General features: G+C 43.6%; 3 non-coding genes across 3 annotated transcripts; all 3 read right to left on the minus strand.

Annotated features, from left to right (window-relative positions):
• Positions 1-2,375: 2,375 nt before the first annotated feature.
• On the minus strand, positions 2,376-2,448 carry trnav-cac (transfer RNA valine (anticodon CAC)). The gene has a single exon. It is a non-coding gene; the product is annotated as a tRNA-Val (tRNA).
• A 744-nt stretch (positions 2,449-3,192) lies between these two features.
• Positions 3,193-3,265, minus strand: trnav-cac (transfer RNA valine (anticodon CAC)). The gene has a single exon. It is a non-coding gene; the product is annotated as a tRNA-Val (tRNA).
• A 15,160-nt stretch (positions 3,266-18,425) lies between these two features.
• trnav-aac (transfer RNA valine (anticodon AAC)) lies at positions 18,426-18,498 on the minus strand. The gene has a single exon. It is a non-coding gene; the product is annotated as a tRNA-Val (tRNA).
• Positions 18,499-22,232: the final 3,734 nt, after the last annotated feature.

Raw genomic sequence — 22,232 nt, forward strand, 5'->3', positions numbered from 1 at the left:
GCTGGCAGCGTTAGTTCATTTACCTCCTGTTTGAGGCCTGCGGGAGCATGGCCAAGGAGAAGATAATGCTGGTCAGCTCTTGGTGGCTCAGGCTGGGTGTCAGACGTCTGCTTTCATTGTTGCCTAACTGTTCCTTCCTCTGCCGTGGCAGGTCGTTGCCTGCTTCAGGCTGAAGGATGTCCATGACACTGCTCTGCCGGGTCTTCAGGTGGTCCTGGTGGCAGGGCTGGGTGTCTGAGGCCTACTGGAACACTTGTGGGAACACGAGAGAGAAATGGCAAAGGCAAATGCAAGTTTCTACAGAGGTGGTGAGCTATCTGTGTGGGAGAATGGCTATGTGGAGCAGCTAAAATTTAGTGTTGGTGAGCACACACAACAAAAAAAAAAAAGTTTTGAGTATCTTAGTTGACGTGCTTTAAGCAGCATCGACTGATGACTGGGCTCTTACATGTCATAACCTATTACTCAAAAATGCTGATGGTTCTTCTCACATGTTGTGCTACGAGAGTAACAGATAGAGCAAAACCAAAATAAAACAATGGGATGAAACCAGAAAAGAAGAGGAAGAAAGGAGTGTTTTACCTATTTAGGTTTAGCTAGGAGACATAGGTAAACAGGAGTCACTTATGGGTTATGCTGCTGTTAGACTAAGCTACCAGGGACACATCAGACATCTCAAGGTCCAAAAGAAGAAGAAGAAACAATGGGAAGTGTTTCCACTTCTGTCTGGGGCCTACTGTGCGTTTGTGTTTAGCCGTACTTTATGTACTTAGCTTGGTGCTAAGGAGTGAGGATGGGTAAAACACAGACAGGAAGTGGGATATTAATGACCTGTGTAACTCGCTATGGAAACAACAGTCGCTAGATATTGTAATCCTATAGAGAGAGAGAAGATGAGGATAGTGACTAGTGATCTAAAATAAGGTAAAGGTAAAGTTAGAACGTCCTTATAGCTCTAAGAAAACTAAAAGGAAAGGGAAGCGTATCAAGTAATTTAATTAAATTTCAAATTTAGTTAAGCCCTTCTTTTTTTCTTTAGCTGAATATAAGAATTCAGGCTGAAACAAACGTAAATAACTAAATTGAAATAAAATAAAAATAAATAAAAAAAATTTATGTAAACATTGTGTGTTCTCATAGCTCTGGTAACTAGAGGGGAACTTGACTAAGCAAATTGATTTAATTAAATTCCCAATTTAATTAAATTCAATTTAACTGAATAGGACTATTCAGGCTCAACAGGTGTAAATACACAAAATAAAATAGGGGTAGATTTAAGTAAAAATAAAAGAAACACAAATAAAAACCCAAAGTATCTGGGTTTCAATCTGAAAGTGAAACCAAGAGGAAGGGGTCGAGAGAGAGAAAGAGAGAGAGAAGAGGGTGGTTTAACCCTCTTATGAGACGTGCTTCGTGAAGCTCTGACACCAGGGTGAATCATTCGTCTCAAATCATTTGGAGTGTATCACTGCTAAGGTCACGTGATTTTATTAAACTGGGCTTCGTTACGCGTCATAGCTGTTTCGAAATTGTTTTAAATTTCAACGGTTCGTGAACCATTGTGTATCTGGTCTCAATGTGATCTCGTATCACTTTATAGATTCGTACACATTTAATGACGCATTTGATAAAGGGTCTGATTGACTTTCAAGTCAAGCTTTCATAAAACGAGCCCTACGGTTTACTAAGATATTATGCCTTGAAAGACACCTCATATTAAACGATATTAGGTAGCTCGCGGAATGCCATTACCTGATTACACCTTTTGATAAAACCTTTGCGATTGGTTTGTAAAAGGTGTTCCGTTGATTTGAGTTTCCGCTACGCTTTCACGTGTTGGGCGAATGTGATGACCACTACACTACAGAAACCTAATGTTGAGAGGGATGTGCTTTTTAGAAGATGGCTCCTTCCCATAATCTGCCCTGCAAGCAGTGTGACAGTCTGTAAATTCCACAAACAACAGAACAGAGGTTATTCGGCATGGCAATCTGCCTACAGCTCCTTGGTACGATGGCCTTCACAAGGGTTATGTAGCGAATTGCAGCATTTATATTTAACATGCCTCCACTTGTTTCCACCCAGTTTTGAACTGAGGACCTGTCGCGTGTAAAGCGAACGTGATAACCACTACACTACGGAAACTTGATGTGGATGTCAGTCCCACCTCTTCTAGGGTACGCTTGTTCAAAAACGACTGAAACTATAGACTGCCCAGTGTTTTAAACATGGCAAAAAGCTGCTAATTTTGTTGGCAGACCAAACATTTTTTATTACTGTACAGGAAACCTCAACGGTCATTTGTTTTATTTTTGACAGAAAATGTGCCTGCATCCCTGCAAGTGTACTGACCTGATCAAGCGAAAACCACACACAGTTTCCTCCCAGTTTCGAACTGGGGACCTTTCGCGTGTGAGGCGAACGTGATAACCACTACACTACGGAAACACATCTTCAGGTTGCAGACATAAATCTTTAGGTGCACGCTTATTAAAAGGCATATAAAGGAAAGGAGCGCTGCTACTAGCGTGGCAAAAAGTTTAAATTTTCTGTCAGAATCCAACCACTGTTTCTGCTCGGTTTCGAACAGAGGAGCTTTTGCGTGTTAGGCGAACGTGATGAACACTACACTACAGAAACCTATTGATGAGGTACATGTGCTTTTTAGAAGATGGCTCCTTCCCATAATCTACTCTGCAAGCAGTGTGACAGTCTGTGAATTCCACAAACAACAGAACAGAGGTCATTCGGCATGGCAGTCTGCCTACAGCTCCTGGGTACGATGGCCTTCACCTGTCTTAAAAGTAAGGGTTTTGTATCGAATTGCAGCATTTATATTTAACATGCCTCCACTTGTTTCCACCCAGTTTTGAACTGAAGACCTTTGCGTGTAAAGCGAACGTGATAACCACTGCACTACAGAAACTTGATCTGGACGTCAGTCCCACTGCTTCTAGCGTACGCTTGTTCAAAAGCGACTGAAACTATAGACTGCCCAGTGTTTTTAACATGGCAAAATGCTGCTAATTTTGTTGGCAGACCGAACATTTTATATTACTGTACAGGAAACCTCAATGGTCATTTGTTTTATTTTTGTCCTTTTCTAAAGAGATTAAACCACAAACATCCCTGCAAGTGTACTGACCTGCTCAACAGAAAATCGCATACGAAATTTTTGCAAAAACCACCCACAGTTTCCGCCCAGTTTCGAACTGGGGACCTTTCGCGTGTGAGGCGAACGTGATAACCACTTCACTACGGAAACACATCTTCAGGTTGCAGACATAAATCTTTAGGTGCACGCTTATTAAAAAGCATATAAAGCAGTGGTCTCAAACTCAATTCCTGGAGGGCCAGAGCTCTGCACAGTTTTGCTCCAACCCTAATCAAGCACACCTGATTCAGCTAATCAAGGTCTTCAGGATTGCTAGAAACTTCCTTGCAGGTGTGAGTTTGAGCTGGTTGGAGCTAAACTGTGCAGAGCTGTGGCCCTCCAGGAATTGAGTTTGAGACCACTGATATAAAGGAAATGAGCGCTTCACCCACCTAGTGTGGCAAACAGTTTACATTTTCTGTCAGAATCCAACCACTGTTTCTGCTCGGGTTTCGAACCGAGGACCTTTCGCCCTTTAGGCCACCGGGTTAGGGAAGGGGACCCCCGCGCGTCGCCCCCTAGGTGATTTTTCGGGGACCGGCCGACGGCGCCGACGAAATCCGGCCCCCTCGCCTGCGATCCGGGCATCGGCCACAGGGGGGCGACTCGCCGACCGCCCTCAGTCGATTCGACACGCGCCGAACAGGTTGCGGGCGGGCGTCCACGGAGCGCACGTGCGTCCCCCTGACCGCCCTTTCGCGAAATTCCCTGACCGCACCCACCGACCACGGAGCGCCCGTCCGTCCCACCTGTGACCTGCGAACAGCCCCCTGGCCACGCCCACTGACACGAACAGCCTATTCGTCCCACCGACCGCCTGTGTGACCACGAACGGCCTTTTCGCCCACGGCCAACCTGGGTGACGGCCCCTGGCCCCGCCCACTGACACGAACAGCCTATTCGTCCCCCTAACCGCCTGTGTGACCACGAACGGCCTTTTCGCCCACGGCCAACCTAAGTGACGGCCCCTGGCCCCTGGCCACGCCCACTGACACGAACAGCCTATTCGTCCCCCTAACCGCCTGTGTGACCACGAACAGCCTATTCATCCCACTGACCACCTATGTGACCACGAACGGCCTATTCATCCCACCGACCGCCCAGTGACCACGGACAGCCTATTCGTCCCACTGACAGCCTATGTGACCACGAACGGCCCGTCCGTCCACGGCCAATCTAAGTGACGGCCCGTGGCCCCGCCCAGTGACTACGGACAGCCTATTCGTCCCACTGACAGCCTGTTTGACCACGAACGGCCCGTCTGTCCACGGCTAATCTAAGTGACGGCCCGTGTCCCTGCCCAGTGACCACGGACAGCCTATTCGTCCCACTGACAGCCTGTTTGACCACGAACGGCCCGTCTGTCCACGGCCAATCTAAGTGACGGCCCGTGGCCCCGCCCAGTGACCACGGACAGCCTATTCGTCCCACTGACAGCCTGTTTGACCACGAACGGCCCGTCTGTCCACGGCCAATTTAAGTGACGGCCCGTGGCCCCGCCCAGTGACCACGGACAGCCTATTCGTCCCACTGACCGCCTGTGTGGCCACGAATGGCCTATGTGTCCCATAAGAAGAACTATGCATTATTAGACTTAAAATGGCATGTCCATGGACAGCCTATTTGAACTCTGTCAAATAAGTTACAGGTCGGCAAAGTAAGGGCCCACCTGTAACTTATTTGACAGGGTCCAAATAGGCTGTCCGTGGTCAATGCATTAATAGGTCATATTTCATAATTACAGTGGTTTTATTAGGTGAAACCTACTGTACACCACACAGGGGCCACAATACAACACACTGATGTACATTAAAGCTATCAATTATGCATAATTAGCCTAAAAATGGACTGTCCACGAACAGCCTATTTGGACCCTGTCAAATAAGTTGCAGGTGGGCAAAGTAAGGAACCACCTGTAACTTATTTGACGGGGTCCAAATAGGCTGAGCGTGGTCAATGCATTAATAGGTCATATTTCATAATTACAGTGGTTTTATTAGGTGAAACCTAATGTGCACCACACAGGGGCCACAATACTACACACTAATGTACATTAAAGCTATCAATTATGCATAATTAGCCTAAAAATGGACTGTCCACGAACAGCCTATTTGGACCCTGTCAAATAAGTTGCAGGTGGGCAAAGTAAGGGCCCACCTGTAACTTATTTGACGGGGTCCAAATAGGCTGTCCGTGGTCAATGCATTAATAGGTCATATTTCATAATTACAGTGGTTTTATTAGGTGAAACCTACTGTACACCACACTGGGGACACAATACAACACACTGATGTACATTAAAGCTATTAATTATGCATAATTAGCCTAAAAAATTACTGTGCACGAACAGCCTATTTGGACACTGTCAAATAAGTTACAGGTGGGCAAATTAAGGGCCCACTGTAGCCTAAAACTGGACTGTCCATGAACAGCCTATTTGGACCCTGTCAAATAAGTTACAGGTGGGCAAAGTAAGGGCCCACCTGTAACTTATTTGACGGGGTCCAAATAGGCTGTCCGTGGTCAATGCATTAATAGGTCATATTTCATAATTACAGTGGTTTTATCAGGTGAAACCTACTGTACACCACACTGGGGACACAATACAACACACTGATGTACATTAAAGCTATTAATTATGCATAATTAGCCTAAATATGGACTGTCCACAGACAGCCTATTTGGACCCTGTCAAATAAGTTACAGGTGGGCAAATTAAGGGCCCACTGTAGCCTAAAAATGGACTGTACACGAATAGCCTAATTGGACCCTGTCAAATAAGTTACAGGTGGGCAAATTAAGGGCCCACTGTAGCCTACAAATGGACTGTCCACAGACAGCCTATTTGGACCCTGTCAAATAAGTTACAGGTGGGCAAATTAAGGGCCCACTGTAGCCTAAAAATGGACTGTCCACAGACAGCCTATTTGGACCCTGTCAAATAAGTTACAAGTGGGCAAAGTATACCTGTAACTTATTTGACGGGGTCCAAATAGGCTGTCCGTGGTCAATGCATTAATAGGTCATATTTCATAATTACAGTGGTTTTATTAGGTGAAACCTGCTGTACAACACACTGGGGACACAATACGACACACTGATGTACATTAAAGCTATTAATTATGCATAATTAGCCTAAATATGGACTGTCCACGAACAGCCTATTTGGACCCTGTCAAATAAGTTACAGGTGGGATCTTTTTTATATTTTGTTGTCATGATTGATAAAAATGCATAAAAATGATTAAATATCAATTTTAAGTTCATCTTTGGGCCCCCCTGAGCAATTAGCAGCCTTCAGAACCCCGAAATTCCACTGTCCACGAACAGCCTAAATTTTTGAATGGGATAAGTTGCAGGTGGGACGTCCAGATCTCAGCCTCTGGACACAATTTGGAGCTGAAACCTGAAACAGGGCCCACCTGTAACTTATTTGACGGGGTCCAAATAGGCTGTCCGTGGTCAATGCATTAATAGGTCATATCTCATAATTACAATGGTTTTATGTCGTCAAACCTACTGTACACCACACTGGGGACACAATACAGCACACTGATGTACATTAAAGCTATTAATTATGCATAATTAGCCTAAATATGGACTGTCCATGAACAGCCTATTTGGACCCTGTCGAATAAGCTACAGGTGGGATGCTGTTTTTAACTTAGACATTTTCAGCGGATGAATCCCCGTAATGATTAGGCGATTTTATCACATGTGGTGAAGTCCCACCTGCAACTTATTTGACGGGGTCCAAATAGGCTGTCCGTGGTCAATGCATTAACAGGTCATATTTCATAATTACAGTGGTTTTATGAGGTGAAACCTACTGTACACCACACAGGGGACACAATACAACACACTGATGTACATTAAAGCTAATAATTATGCATAATTAGCCTAAAAATGGACTGTCCAAGGACAGCATTTAGGGCACCCGTCAAATAGGTTACAGATGGAATGCTGTTTTTAACTGTAACGAACTTAACGGGGTACTACGGACCCCAGTCTTTGCGGACCGTCTGAGGGGACCCTGAGGGGCCACAGATTTCAAATCGGAGCCATTCGGAGCTATTGGGACCGTTGCGTGGGGATGTCCACCAAACGCCTATGAAAATGAATGGGATAAGTTGCACGTGTCAGTGGCTCCCGCGCGGCCCCCGGGGGTCCGAGGGGCCCCAAACTCTACAAAAAGTTGCGTCACGTGGCCCTCTGCGACAGACAGAGCGGGCTAGGTCGAGACATGCCAAGTTTATTTTTAGCTATTTTTTATGCACCTCTCTGTCTCCCATTGATCTCTATGGGAGCATGTGTCTGCAAGGGTTAATTCAGCAGTTAGGATTAGACGGCCTACTTGTTCCAACTTATGTGCAACTTATTCCATGGGGCTGTTGGTGGCCAATTAGCGCGAAAAAAGGTCAGAGGGACGCGGAACTCTAGAACCCGTCCCCGGGGCCCGTGACGAGACCCACGTGTCGGTTTCGGGCCGATCGGGCGTTTCCTTCAAAGCGTTTGGCTGAAACACATACTTAGAACCGATCTAGAACCACCAAGCCCGTGATCTAGAACCGGGGGCCCCCGGACCACAGCCGTGCCGAATTTGGGGCCGCTGCGACCTTTCGACCCCTTTTGGCCCCTGTTTTTTTGACGTCCCACGTGCAACTTATTCCATGGGGCTGTTGGTGGCCAATTAGCGTGAAAAAAGTTCAGAGGGACGCGGAACTCTAGAACCCGTCCCAGGGGCCCGTAACGAGACGCATACGTCAGTTTCGGGCCGATCGGACCTTTCTGTCCACCCTTCACCGAGCACATGGTCCAATTAATGGCAGCCCTCTTGCACACACAGAAAGACATATGCTCAGTAGAACCAAAAGTGAGGAGATTTTTGAACAAAAAAATGATACACTTGGAACCGATCTAGAACCCTGCGATCCGGGATCTAGAACCGGGGGCCCCTCGACTACCAGGGCGGCGAATTTGGAGGCGGTGCGACCTTTCGACCCCTGTATTTCCGCCCTCCCACGTGCAACTTATTCAGTTTAAACTTCACAGTCGCTTCCAGGTCAAGGGGGGCTTTTTTCGGCCAAATGAGCAGTTTTGGGCACGGAACTCTAGAACCCGTCCCCGGGGCCCTTGAAGGGACGCATATGTCAGTTTCGGGCCGATCGGCGTTTCCTTCGAACCGTTTTGCTGAAACACATACTTAGAACCCATCTAGAACCACCAAACTCGTGATCTAGACCCGGGGTCCCCCGGACTACCGCCGTGCCGAATTTGGGGCCGCTGCGACCTTTCGACCCCTTTTGGCCCCTGTTTATTTGACGTCCCACGTGCAACTTATTCCCTGGGGCTGTTGGTGGCCAATTAGCGCGAAAAAAAGGTCAGAGGGACGCGGAACTCTAGAACCCGTCCCAGGGGCCCGTGACGGGACGCATACGTCAGTTTCGGGCCGATCGGACCTTTCTGAAACACGTCCACCAAACACCTGTGGAAATGAATGGGATAAGTCACACGTGTCAGTGGCCCCTGTACGGCCCCCGGAGGTCCCACGGGCCCCAAACACTGCGTGCCGGGGCCCCACGGGCCCCCGAACGACATAGCAGGTGGACGAGTCTCTAGAGCTCAGGGCTAATTTTTTCTCCACATTTGTTCAAGTTTCTCTTCAAATGCCACTTGCACTCATAGTCAGCTCATAGACTGGCATTCCCTCTTGAAGGGTCAAACTGAAAACACACTCGGAACCGATCTAGAACCACCAAACCCGGGATCTAGAACCGGGGGCCCCCGAACACCCACCGCGTCGAGTTTGGGGCCGCTGCGACCTTTCGACCCCTTTTGGCCCCTGTTTTTTTGACGTCCCACGTGCAACTTATTCCATGGGGCTGTTGGTGGCCAATTAGCGCGAAAAAAGGTCAGAGGGACGCGGAACTCTAGAACCCGTCCCAGGGGCCCGTGACGGGACGTACGTGTCAGTTTCGGGCCGATCGGACCTTTCTGTCCACCCTTCACCGAGCACATGGTCCAATTAATGGCAGCCCTCTTGCACACACAGAAAGAAATATGCTCAGTAGAACCAAAGCGAGGATATTTTTGCACAAAAAAATTATACACTTGGAACCGATCTAGAACCCTGCGATCCGGTATCTAGAACCGGGGGCCCCTCGACTACCAGGGCGGCGAATTTGGAGGCGGTGCGACCTTTCGAGCCCTGTATTTCCGGCCGCCCACGTGCAAGTTTGAACGTTCAGTTCAAACTTCACAGGCGCTTCCAGGTCAAGGGGGTGTTTTTTGGCCAAACGAGCAGCTTTGGACGCGGAACTCTAGAACCCGTCCCAGGGGCCCGTGACGGGACGCATACGTCAGTTTCGGGCCGATCGGGCGTTTCCTTCGAACCGTTTTGCTGAAACACATACTTGGAACCGATCTAGAACCACCAAACCCGTGATCTAGAATCGGACCACCGTCCACCAAGTACCTGTGAAATCGCATTGAATAAGTTGCACGTGTCACTGAACCTCGTTCGGCCCCTGGAGGTGCTAGGGGCCTGAAACTTCTTGGAAAGCTGCGTCACTCGGCCCCGGAAAGCACACAGAGAGGGGAACGTCTAGTCACACAAAAAAAATACTTGTTGCCCAATGTCCACAGAACACCTATGAAAATCAATGGGATAAGTTGTACGTGGGACGCTTTGCCGTTTGGCCCCCGGGGGCCCTGGCGGCCCCAAACTTAATCTGCCTACTGTCACTGGGGCCCAGAAAGACCCTGGGGGATGTAGAAAGCTGAACCATGTGTGGATCAGGCCGAACCACCGAAACCCTCTCGCCCCGGGGCCCGCTGGGCTACCCTCACGCCAAATTTCGAGGCCCTGTGACTTTTCGGCTCAGAGTTAGAGACACAGTGAATTGAGACAAAAAACAGGTGGTTAGGGGTCAAAATAGGCACTTTGTGGTACTGAGGATGACTATGGTGAAGTTTAGGTGGTTAGGGGACCCCACAGGCACTTCGTGGCAATGGAGAAGAAAATAGGTGGTTAGGGGTCAAAATAGGCACTTCGTGGTACTGAGGAAGACTATGGTGAAGTTTAGGTGGTTAGGGGACCCCATAGGCACTTCGTGGCAATGAAGAAGAAAATAGGTGGTTAGGGGTCAAAATAGGCACTTCGTGGTACTGAGGAAGACTATGGAGAAGTTTAGGTGGTTAGGGGACCCCATAGGCACTTCGTGGCAATGAAGAAGAAAATAGGTGGTTAGGGGTCAAAATTGGCACTTCGTGGTACTGAGGAAGACTATGGTGAAGTTTAGGTGGTTAGGGGACCCCATAGGCACTTCGTGGCAATGAAGAAGAAAATAGGTGGTTAGGGGTCAAAATAGGCACTTCGTGGTACTGAGGAAGACTATGGTGAAGTTTAGGTGGTTAGGGGACCCCATAGGCACTTCGTGGCAATGAAGAAGAAAATAGATGGTTAGGGGTCAAAATAGGCACTTTGTGGTACTGAGGAGGACTATGGTGAAGAGTAGGTAGTTGGTGTACCCCAAAAGCACTTGGTGGACTCCCACGTGGTGCAATGGCACCCCCAGAGGCGTCCACAGAGAGCCTATGGTAATATATGCTAATCTTGGCCTCTTTATATGCGATTTTGGAAAAGTGACACGGCACCACTGAATAAGCAGCTTGTGTCGTCCATTTCGAGCACGCGGACCTCGAAGTGTCGGTGCTGACAATGGCAACTTAAATGAATGGGGAAAAGCAAACGTGATAACCACTACACTACGGAAACTTGATTTGGACGGCACCCACCTAGTGTCATTCGGCATTGCAGTCTGCCTACAGCTCCTTGGTACGATGGCCTTCACCTGTCTCAAAAGTAAGGGTTTTGTAGCATTTATATTTAAAATGCATCCACTTGTTTCCGCCCAGTTTTGAACTGAGCACCTTTCGGGTGTAAAGCTAACATGATAACCACTACACTACGGAAACTTGTTTTGGACGTCAGTCCCACCTCTTCTAGGGTACGCTTGTTCAAAAGCGACTGAAACTATAAACTGACCAGTGTTTTTAACATGGCAAAAAGCTGCTAATAGGCGGCGAGCTACATAGGCCTACCGTGCACCCCCCCCACCTCCCAACAAAACCATACTTTTCTGAAAGGTCTGGATGTGTAGAATATGAATCTGAATGTTAACATTGAAAATGTTGGGTTGCACTACCTGTTTTAGGCCTGTGAATAGGGAAACCCTAAAAAACGATTGTAAGCGATTTTAACACGTCGAGATTGTCCTAGTCAATCAGAACAGCTTTTAGGGGACCCAATACACACTCAAACTTAACATATGATGACTTAGGTCAAATATCTACCATGCTGCTTATTGGTAGGTGTCTAAAATGAACATAGGTAAGGCTTTATGTTGATATAATGAGCCCATTTCATGCATAGGCCACGACCTAGATTCGCCTATCATACACCCCAACCCCCTCCCCTGACAAAATCATGCTTTTCTGAAAGGTCTGGATGTGTAGAATATGAATCTGAATGTTAACATTGACATTTTTGGGATACACTACCTGTTTTAGCCCTGAATATGGAAACCCTAAAAAACGATTTTAAGCTATTTTAACACGTCGAGATTGGCCTAGTCAATCAGAACAGCTTTTAGGTTACCCAATACTCTTACTACACTACATTGATAGTTACTTTAAATAGTTGTTTTTAATTATTTTTTATTTAATATAGTTAAGGCCTTGTATGGATATAATCGATCAAGGTCCATTTCCATAGTATCAGTTAATATGCTAACGTGCTAACATTCCAACCCTCATTACCCTTTCCATCAAAGGTGTGTGGCTCACAAGTCATTTCATTGACAAATCAGAAACCTGTCTGGGTTGTTCATCCAATGACAAAATAAGATATTTGTTGAATTTTCATTAATAGTTTCCTCTGTGTCAGACAGGTATATAAAGACCGTCCTGAAAGCCATGAATCTCAAAAGACTCGACCAGAAGCCTGAACTATTAGCAGCAAGTTCAAGGCAAAGTCAGAGGGCCTCAACTGGTGACAAGGTGCTCTTCACACCTGACTGTATATTCTGCAACTCAATTACACGGAAGAAGGTAAAAAATAAAGGGATATGGACGACTGAGGGGTTAAGAGAGTTTGAGTGTGATGGGTGGAGAACAGTCCTCAAAGTTGCAGAACAAAAATTTGATGAAAATTTGCTTCACAGAATTAGAGGAAAGGATCTATTTGCTACAGAAGCTAAATACCACAAATCCTGTAGAGTCCAATATACACAAAATTTAGAAAAATGGAGAAGTGCAAGCACAGAAAACAAGGCCAAACAAATCCAACTAGTAGAAGCTCACGGTGAGGCATTTGGTGCTGTATCTCGAGTAATTGACAAGGAAATCATCGGCAGCAACAAAATGATGAAATTGACTGATCTGACCAAAATCTACATAGCTCATCTGGAATGCACAAACTTCCCCAATCCCAAATTGCGTGGGGAAAAGCTCAAAGCTAAGCTAGAAACACATGGACAATACAAGGAAAAGGTGGCATTCTGCAAGCTAAACAAAAAAGGCCGTTTCTCGACATACATTGTGTACAACTCACAAAGTGACATTACAAACCTAGTTCAGTGTGCATATGAACTTGGTTCCAAAGACATGATCCAGGAGACTGGCCATTATCTACATGAGGAGATTCTGGAAAGCTTTGCAAAAGCTGATGAGTTGAGATGGCCACCCTCTGCCCAGGATCTTGTAAGCATGAACATTGTAATTCCATCTAATTTGGAGACATTTCTGTGTCATGTGATATGTGGCAAACCAAAATCACAAAGCTCCAAAATGAACAGGCTTGTAAATTCAATAGGACAAGACATATGTCGCGCCACAACAAATGGAGAATGGAAACTTCCAAAGCATATGCTTATATGCATGACACTTAGACACCTTTTCAGGAGTGAAAAATTAATTACCCTATTTAATCGATTGGGCCATTCAGAGAATTATACATTCTCCCTTGAACTGGAAACTGCACTTGCTGAGGCTGTGGCTGAGACATCCAGTCTTTTGTCTACACAAATCATTAGATCACCAGGAGCCCCTTCCATTTTCCACTCAGAATTTGATAATTTTGATCAGTTGCTCAACAACTTAACTGGAATGGATTCAATTCACACTGCACATGGCATTATATTACAGGACATAGAAGGCAAGCCGGAGAATCATGGCGGAGTCCGTATCGATATTCCATCCACTTCCAGGAAAACAAAACGACGTTCTTTTGAGCAGGGGTCAGCTGAAGCTCTTCCTGACTGCTATATTACACAACGGAAAAGTCCTCAAATAACCATACACCAAAGAGTAATTCCTGATGGTGAGAGGGCTCTTCAAGATGCTACCATGAAGCACTTTCTGTGGGTCTTGATCCGTACAGCATGCAGCAAATCAGATCAACAATTTCCAGGATGGACAGGTTTCATCACAATGTCAGGACGAACCCCTGAAAGTCTGACAACTATTGATTATTACCCTGTTATTCCAAGCCCAATTACAGACTACAAGACAGTAAAAGAATGCCTTCGATATGCTGAGGAGGCAACAGCAGAAATCCAACAACAGTATGTTGTTACAACATTCGACTTGGGGGTATGCATGAAAGCATATCCCCTGATTTGGAATGATCAATCTAGGTATGATAAACACATAATATTGATTGGTACATTTCATCTGGCTTGCGCATATCTGAAGATGGTGGGCAAGAAAATGGATGGATCGGGTCTCTCTGATATCTTGTTGGAAGCTGGGCTGATTGCATTAGGTTCTCTTCAAGGTGTCCTTACTGGTAAACATTATGACAGATCACTACACTGTCATAAGACAGTATTGGAATGTCTTGAAAGACTTCTCCTATCACAATACCTCACAAGTATTGGAGAGAAAGAAGTATTCTCTCAATTACCAGAGGGATCAAAGGGGATACTAGATGAACTGCTGAAAGCTCCTTCTAAAGAAGCCTTAGATGCAACAAGGAATGATGTTCCACTGCAGAAGTACATCGAAGGATATCAACAGTTTCGAGAGAGTGTAAAAGCTGGACATCTAGGGAAGACAGCACAGCTGTGGACATCTTACATGGACCACATCTGGTTGGTACTGTCTCTCATCCATGCAGTGAAACATAATGATTTTCTCCTTTATGCTCAGTGTTTGCACCTTATGGCAGACCTGTTTTTCAGCTTTGGAGGCCAGAATTATGCCAGATATCTCTCTTACTTCTCCATATTCATTGCGAACATTGAAGTGTCACATCCTGGAGCCACAGAGTTGTTGAAAAGAGGGGCTATTAGCGTTGCACGTTCCTTCATTCCAGGTAACCGCTGCGCCGTAGATAAAACTATGGAGGAGACCTTCATGCGACATGCTAAATCTCATGGGGGTGCTGGTGGAAATGCTTTTGGTGTGTCAGGAATTCTGACAAATTATGATGCCTACCAACGTTGGGTACGAACAACCCATGCTAGATCTCAGTATGTTAATGCAACCCTCAGTATGGCTGACATGCTGTCTGGAACAGCTGCAGAAACCAAGCATAATGAGCTTCGTCCAGCTGAGATGTTGAAGAGTGAAAAGTTGGTGAGAAAAACAATTGAGGCAGTGGAGAGCTTCCTTAACCCTTTTGAGTTGGGAAGCACTGACAACTTGTTTATTCTTTCTTCTGATGCTGCAGTATCTGCTGAGGTCCAAAGAGATGTTTTGAGAGCTGAACAAGCAGGCAAGGTTGCCAAGGATATTTTTATTGCGACACGCCTGGAAAAAGGTTGTGACTTCTTTGAGCCTATCAAGCGCCTTGGCCTCAAAACCTTCACGGACATGAACAAAAAGAGCAAAGTTACAACAACAACAACACACAAAGTAATACAGTATCAGCAGCAAGGGAACATTGCTTTCCAGTTGTTCATGAAGTCCCAACAGCAAGGTCTACAATTGGACATGAGGGAACTACTCACGTACCCCTTGACTCCTGTGCCGTACAGTATAGGCACTGCTGATGGTTTCTTGTCCAAAACAGATAAGTCAAAGTCATTTGCTTACCTGGTAAAAGACATCAATGATGCTGCCCTACCATCCACAGATCAAACTCTTGTAATTATTGATGGAAATGCCTACTTTTACTTCTTGAAGGAGGTACCAGGCAGCTTCAAACAGATATGCAGTAAGGTGTTTGACATGATGCCAAAGACAGGCAATGTTGTGTTCAGCACAGATAGTTACTTCCCCAATTCTGTGAAAACAATGGAAAGACAGAGGAGGGGTTGTGGTCAAAAGCTTATCATAAAAGGTGAAAATACCAAAAGGCCAGCAGATTGGAAACAGTTCCTCGCCAATGATGAAAACAAGCAACAATTTATTGCACTACTCATCCGCCTTTGGAGTGAAGACTCATATGCCAGGAAGCTACATGGGAGACAAGTGATCATAACCTGTGAAGGAACAGCATATCTGCTAACGTCTGAAGATGGCAGCTCAACATGCAGAACAGAAGTCCTGAGCCTTAAGTCTACCCAAGAAGAGACAGATTCTAGAGTCATTCTCTACTGTGACTTTGCCAGAGACAACAACTACAGCAATGTTGTCGTTAAGAGTCCTGATACTGACATATTTTTCATCTTGTTACACTATGCTCTGGCAATGTCAGACTTAAATATTATGTTTCACACTGGCACAGGAAACAAGAAAAGGCTCATTGATGTGAGTGAAATGTCTCGTAGTTACTCTCAGCAACATTTGACAGGACTAATGGCACTTCACGCCTTCAGTGGTTGTGATACCACTAGTGCATTCAAGGGGTTAGGCAAAGTCAGGCCATTGAAAACCCTCTCTAGGATGCCAAAGTTTGGAGAAACTCTTGCCAGGCTGGGAGACACATGGGATGTACCGAGGGATCTCTTTGATCTCCTCAATGAGTTCACCTGTGCTCTGTTTAGTAGACCACGAGTACGAAGTGTTGATGAGTTGCGTTTCTTGCGAATGAGTGAGCTGTGCTCCAAAGATGACAAGCATCTAGCCCACTCAAGAAATGTGGACCTGGCTACACTCCCCCCATGTGGGAGGAGTTTAGAGCAACACATCAGGAGGGTTAACTACCAGGTTGGAATATGGAAGGTGGCCCATATTGCCAACCCTGACATCCCTGATGCTTGCAATGGACACGGTTGGACACTGGTTGACCAAAAGATTGAGCCTCTGTGGTATGAGGGATGTGTTCTCCCACAGCAATTGGCAGATATCATTGAATCTGTGAGTGGCAGGGATGAGAAAGATGAATCAGATGATGATAGCGTAACAGATGAACAGTACTTATCTGATGATGACAACTCTGAGTCAGACCAGGATTGAAAAACAGTTTGAGTGTCATGTTACACCTGACATATGCATGAAATATACATGTATTTTATTGATTGGTAAAACATATTACCCTAATAGTAGGTCATTATACCTACTATTTGTTCAGTGTTTCTTTGGGAAAGGGAAGCTATGTATGCTGTAGTTCTCTTACAGCATGTGTGTGTGTGTGTGTGTGTGTGTGTGTGTGTGTGTGTGTGTGTGTGTGTGTGTGTGTGTGTGTGTGTGTGTGTGTGCATGATGTATATAGGTCTTGTGTGTTAATGTGTGTTCTTGTGCATTTGTGTGTGTGTGCGCATTCAGTATATAGTTATTTTCAATGCTGTATGTAGTTCTTGTATATAATTATTGTGCGTTTGTGTGTCTGTGTGCATGCTTGCATGCTGTATATAGTTCTTTTCCATGCTGATTTTAGCTTTTGTATATAGGCCTAGTTATTTTGTGTGTCTGTGTGCATGCTGTATATAGTTATTTTCCATGCTGATTGTAGTTTTTGTATATAGTTATTTTGTGTGTCTGTGTGCATGCTGTATATAGTTCTTTTGAATTTGTGTGTGTGTGTGCATGCTGTATATAGTTAATTTCAATGCTATATGTAGTTCTTGTATATAGTTATTGTGCGTTTGTGTGTCTGTGTGCATGCTGTATATAGTTCTTTTCCATGCTGTATGTAGTTATTGTATATAGTTATTGTGTGTGTCTGTGTGCATGCTGTATACAGTTCTTGTGAATTTGTGTGTGTGTGTGCATGCTGTATATAGTTATTTTCCATGCTGTATGTAGTTCTAGTATATAGTTATTGTGCGTTTGTGTGTCTGGGTGCATGCTTGCATGCTGTATATAGTTCTTTTCCATGCTGTTTGTAGTTTTTGTATATAGTTAGTGTGTGTCTGTGTGCATGGGAAATCCGGAAATTACAAAGGTAAACAACAGCACTACACACGTAGATGGTGCACGTGTCAGCAACGTCTTTGTTATTAAACATTGTGAAGTGCTGTTCCAATCCCATCTATACCTATCTGAGCTCATGTGGTCTCACACACTCACTCACTTAGCACCTGAGATCAATTAAGTCTGTGAGTCTTTAGTCCTTAGTCCTCAGGGCTTACTTTGGGATTGGCCCTTCGTGTGTGTGTGCATGCTGTATATAGGAAATGGGCTCATTAAATCAACATAAGGCCTTAACTATATTAATTTTAGTCACTTACCAGGAAGCAGTATAGGGTGCCCTTTGACCTAAGTCATCATATGTTAAGCTTGAGTGTGTAATGGGTCACCTAAAAGCAGTTCTGATTGACTAGGCCAATTTCGACTTGTTAAAATCGCTTAAAATCGTTTTTTAGGGTTTCCCTATTCACAGGCCTAAAACAGGTAGTGCAACCCAAAATTTTCAATGTTAACATTCAGATTCATATTCTACACATCCAGACCTTTCAGAAAAGTATGGTTTTGTTGGGAGGTGGGGGGGGTGCACGGTAGGCCTGTGTAGCTCGCCGCCTATAATTTTGTTGGCAGACCGAACATTTTATATTACTGTACAGGAAACTTCAATGGTTATTTGTTTTATTTTTGTCCTTTTCTAAGAGATTAAACCACAAACATCCCTGCAAGTGTACTGACCTGCTCAACAGAAAATCGCATACGAAATTTTTGCAAAAATCACCCACAGTTTCCACCCAGTTTCGAACTGGGGACTTATCGCGTGTGAGGCGAACGTGATAACCACTACACTACAAACACGTCTTCAGGTTGCAGACATTAATCTTTAGGTGCACGCTTATTAAAAAGCATATAAAGGAAATGAGCGCTGCACCCACCTAGCGTGGCAAAGAGTTAAAGTTTTCTGTCAGAATCCAACCACTGTTTCTGCTCGGTTTCGAACCGAGGACCTTTCGCGTGTTAGGCGAATGTGATGACCACTACACTACAGATACCTATTGATGAGGTGCATGTGCTTTTTAGAAGATGGCTCCTTCCCATAATCTGCTCTGCAAGCAGTGTGACAATCTGTGAATTCCACAAACAACAGAACAGAGGTCATTCGGCACCCACCTAGTGTCATTCGGCATGGCAGTCTGCCTACAGCTCCTTGGTACGATGGCCTTCACCTGTCTCAAAAGTAAGGGTTTTGTAGCGAATTGCAGCATTTATATTTAAAACGCATCCACTTGTTTCCGCCCAGTTTTGAACTGAGGACCTTTCGCGTGTAAAGCAAACGTGATAACCACTAACCTTCCGAAACTTGATTTGGACGTCAGTCCCACCGCTTCTGGGGTACGCTTGTTCAAAAGCGACTGAAACTATAGACTGCCCTGTGTTTTAAAAATGGCAAAAAGCTGCTAATTTTGTTTGCAGACCAAACATTTTTTATTACTGTACAGGAAACCTCAACGGTCATTTGTTTTATTTTTGTCCTTTTCTAAAGAGATTAAACCACAAACATCCCTGCAAGTGTACTGAGCTGCTCAACAGAAAATCGCATACGAAATTTTTGCAAAAACCACCCACTGTTTCCACCCAGTTTCGAACTTGGGACCTTTTCGCGTGTGAGGCGAACGTGATAACCTCTGCACTACGGAAACACGTCTTCAGGTGGCAGACATAAATCTTTAGGTGCACGCTTGTTAACCCTCTGGGGTCCAAAGTGTTTTTGGGGTTCTGGAGGTGTTCTGACATGCTCTAACATTTGAGCTTTTTTCAGTTATTTATAAACATGTTAATGGCAAAGGTGTAAATTCACTCTATATAGCACAAACAGGGCTACCATAATATGTTAGCAAGATGTATGTACATGTTTGTATTTTTGAGAGAATATTGTTTATGCATGGTTATTGAAAAAACTAAAACTTAAAGTCTCTGAAATAAGGCCACAAAACACATACTAAATATGTGTCCACAAGACTTTTGATTAATTGATGTTCTCGCCTAGGATTTTTGCTTCAAAATGATCTGAAAATCATCCTTCCAAATCATTCACATAAAACAATACATTGATTTAAATTTAGTAAAACACTTTTTGTTTGGAAAGGCAATATGCGAAATGGGCGTGACTCATGTATAATGGTCTGATTCACACCTGTGAAGACAAAAGACCTGCTTAATGAGCCTGCATAATGAGCTTTCCACAGGTGTGTCACTGAGCCACAAGAAAGAATACAAGGACACAAGAACAGAAATGTGTATATATACTACAAAATTGGTTCACAGTTGGAAACATCTATAAAAAAATAGTATTTTTCCACTTGTATTTTTGCTTGCAAATTGTATAATATCCAAGGTGAACATTTCTAGTAATTGTGTAGTTAATTCTCATACTGTATTTTCAGAAAGTTTTGAATATGTATCCTCTCCCCAAATTTGTCACTAATAAAACACAATACAAATAATTTGAAGAGAAGGCTTATATTGACCTTTTAAGATTTGGTTTACATCTACCTTGTAAATATATTATTTGCTATTTTATTAAAAAGGTTACAATTACAGCAACAATTAAAATAACAATATTTCAAGTGTAATATTTCTTTGTAAAATCTAAAGTGTACATTTTATCATACATATTTCAAATTTAAGGATTCATTAGTTTGAATAAAGCCTACATTGGAACAAACACTATAATAGCATCCTAGTTGATGACTTTATTTTTGACAAAACAAACATAGCCTAATATATTTAACATTTGAGCAGAAATTGGTGAACAAAAGCTTATTCAATGTGGCAGTAGTCTATAGTTTAGGCTACAGTAAACAGTTAATAATCTATTTAAAACTAGTCAACAAAATGTTGTCTTTCATATTTCTTCTGTAACATAGGCATATTGTTTGTTGTTTTTATGATAGCCTATATAAGGGCATATAAATATTAATTTGCAGTTTAATACGTTGCTAATACAAAGACATTTTAACGTTATTTCAACCTATTTCAGTCGATTTTCACTCATCTCAGTATAGCAATAGGGTTTGGTAAAAACTGTTCAGTTCATTCATTCACACACGCGATTCATATTTAAACAGTCTTTTTGCAGTTTACATACACTATGATATCGCGATTAGAACAATAATAAAAAAACTTACTTCTCAGATGGATATTTCATATTTCTTTGTAAAAACTAAATTATACATTTTATCATACATATTTCAAAGTTAAGGATTCATTAGTTTGAATAAAGCATACATTGGAACAAACACTATAATAGCATCCTACTTGATGACTTTATTTTTGACAAAACAAACATAGCCTAATATATAACATTTGAGCAGAAATTGGTGAACAAAAGCTTATTCAATGTGGCAGTAGCATATTTTACATTAAACAGTTAATAATCTATCAAAAACTAGTCAACAAAATGTTGTCTTTCATATTTCGTCTGTAACATAGGCATATCGTTTGTTGTTTTTATGAGCCTATATTAGGGCATAAATTTTAATTTGCAGTTTAATACGTTGCTAATACAAAGACATTTTAACGTTATTTCAACATATTTCAGTCGATTTTCACTCATCTCAGTATAGCAATAGGGTTTGGTAAAAACTGTTCAGTTCATTCATTCACACACAGACGCGATTCATATTTAAACAGTCTTTTTGCGGTTTACATACACTATGATATCGCGATTAGAACAATAATAATAAAGAACTTACTTATGAGATGGATCCGTTGCTCCTCGGAATGAAAAAAAAACAGCACGTGTTCTGAGGTAAATGTCCCAGGATTACTCCTCACACAGCCTCGCAAGAAGAAATAGTAGGCTACATTAATCTGATGATTACATTTGTTGTGTTATCGCGTTTATGAGGGGCGTTGACACTTTGCATGTGTTGCTTCAGATCATTTGCGTTTGAATACCGCGCGCTCTCCGTGGGCGTGTCAGATTAGCAGAATAATGAGCTAAGAGAACGATAATGAGATCGGCTGACACCTCTCTCTTTTTTAATAGATTACATAAACAGAGAATATTTATTTTAGTTTTGAATTAGATATTTTAAAAGTACAAACTTAAATGATTATAAAGATATATTGCTCGTGCTTGTGTGAATAGTATTCGCTTAGCTTTGTTTAAGTTTAGAGACGTGCACCAGAAAACAATTTAACGGAGACAGAGAGGCAGAAAGCACACCCTGTTTATTTTCTTCATTTTACAAAAGCACACGGTTTTGATGTTAATGTGAGTGTACACAAAAAAAGAAGACCCTCTATAGTTTATAATCATGTATTGATTTTATTTATATGACGTAAAATGACGGAGTATTTTAAGTCTATGTTGCTGCTATGTGGAAAAAAAACGACCCAAGAGAGTTAAAAAGCGTATAAAGGAAATGAGCGCTACACTCACCTAGCGTGGCAAACAGTATAAATTTTCTGTCAGACCCCAACCACTGTTTCTGCTCGGTTTCAAACCGAGGACCTTTCGCGAGTTAGGCGAATGTGATGGCCACTACACTACAGAAACCTATTGATGAGATGGATGTGCTTTTTAGAAGATGGCTCCTTCCCATAATCTGCCCTGCAAGCAGTGTGACAGTCTGTAAATTCCACAAACAACAGAACAGAGGTCATTCGGCATGGCAGTCTGCCTACAGCTCCTTGGTACGATGGCCTTCACCTGTCTTAAAAGTAAGGGTTTTGTATCGAATTGCAGCATTTATTTTTAACATGCCTCCACTTGTTTCAG

Source organism: Siphateles boraxobius, unplaced genomic scaffold (assembly GCF_051911475.1).
Source record: "Siphateles boraxobius isolate OS27281-9 unplaced genomic scaffold, OSU_SipBor_1 6, whole genome shotgun sequence".
NCBI lineage: Eukaryota > Metazoa > Chordata > Actinopteri > Cypriniformes > Leuciscidae > Siphateles > Siphateles boraxobius.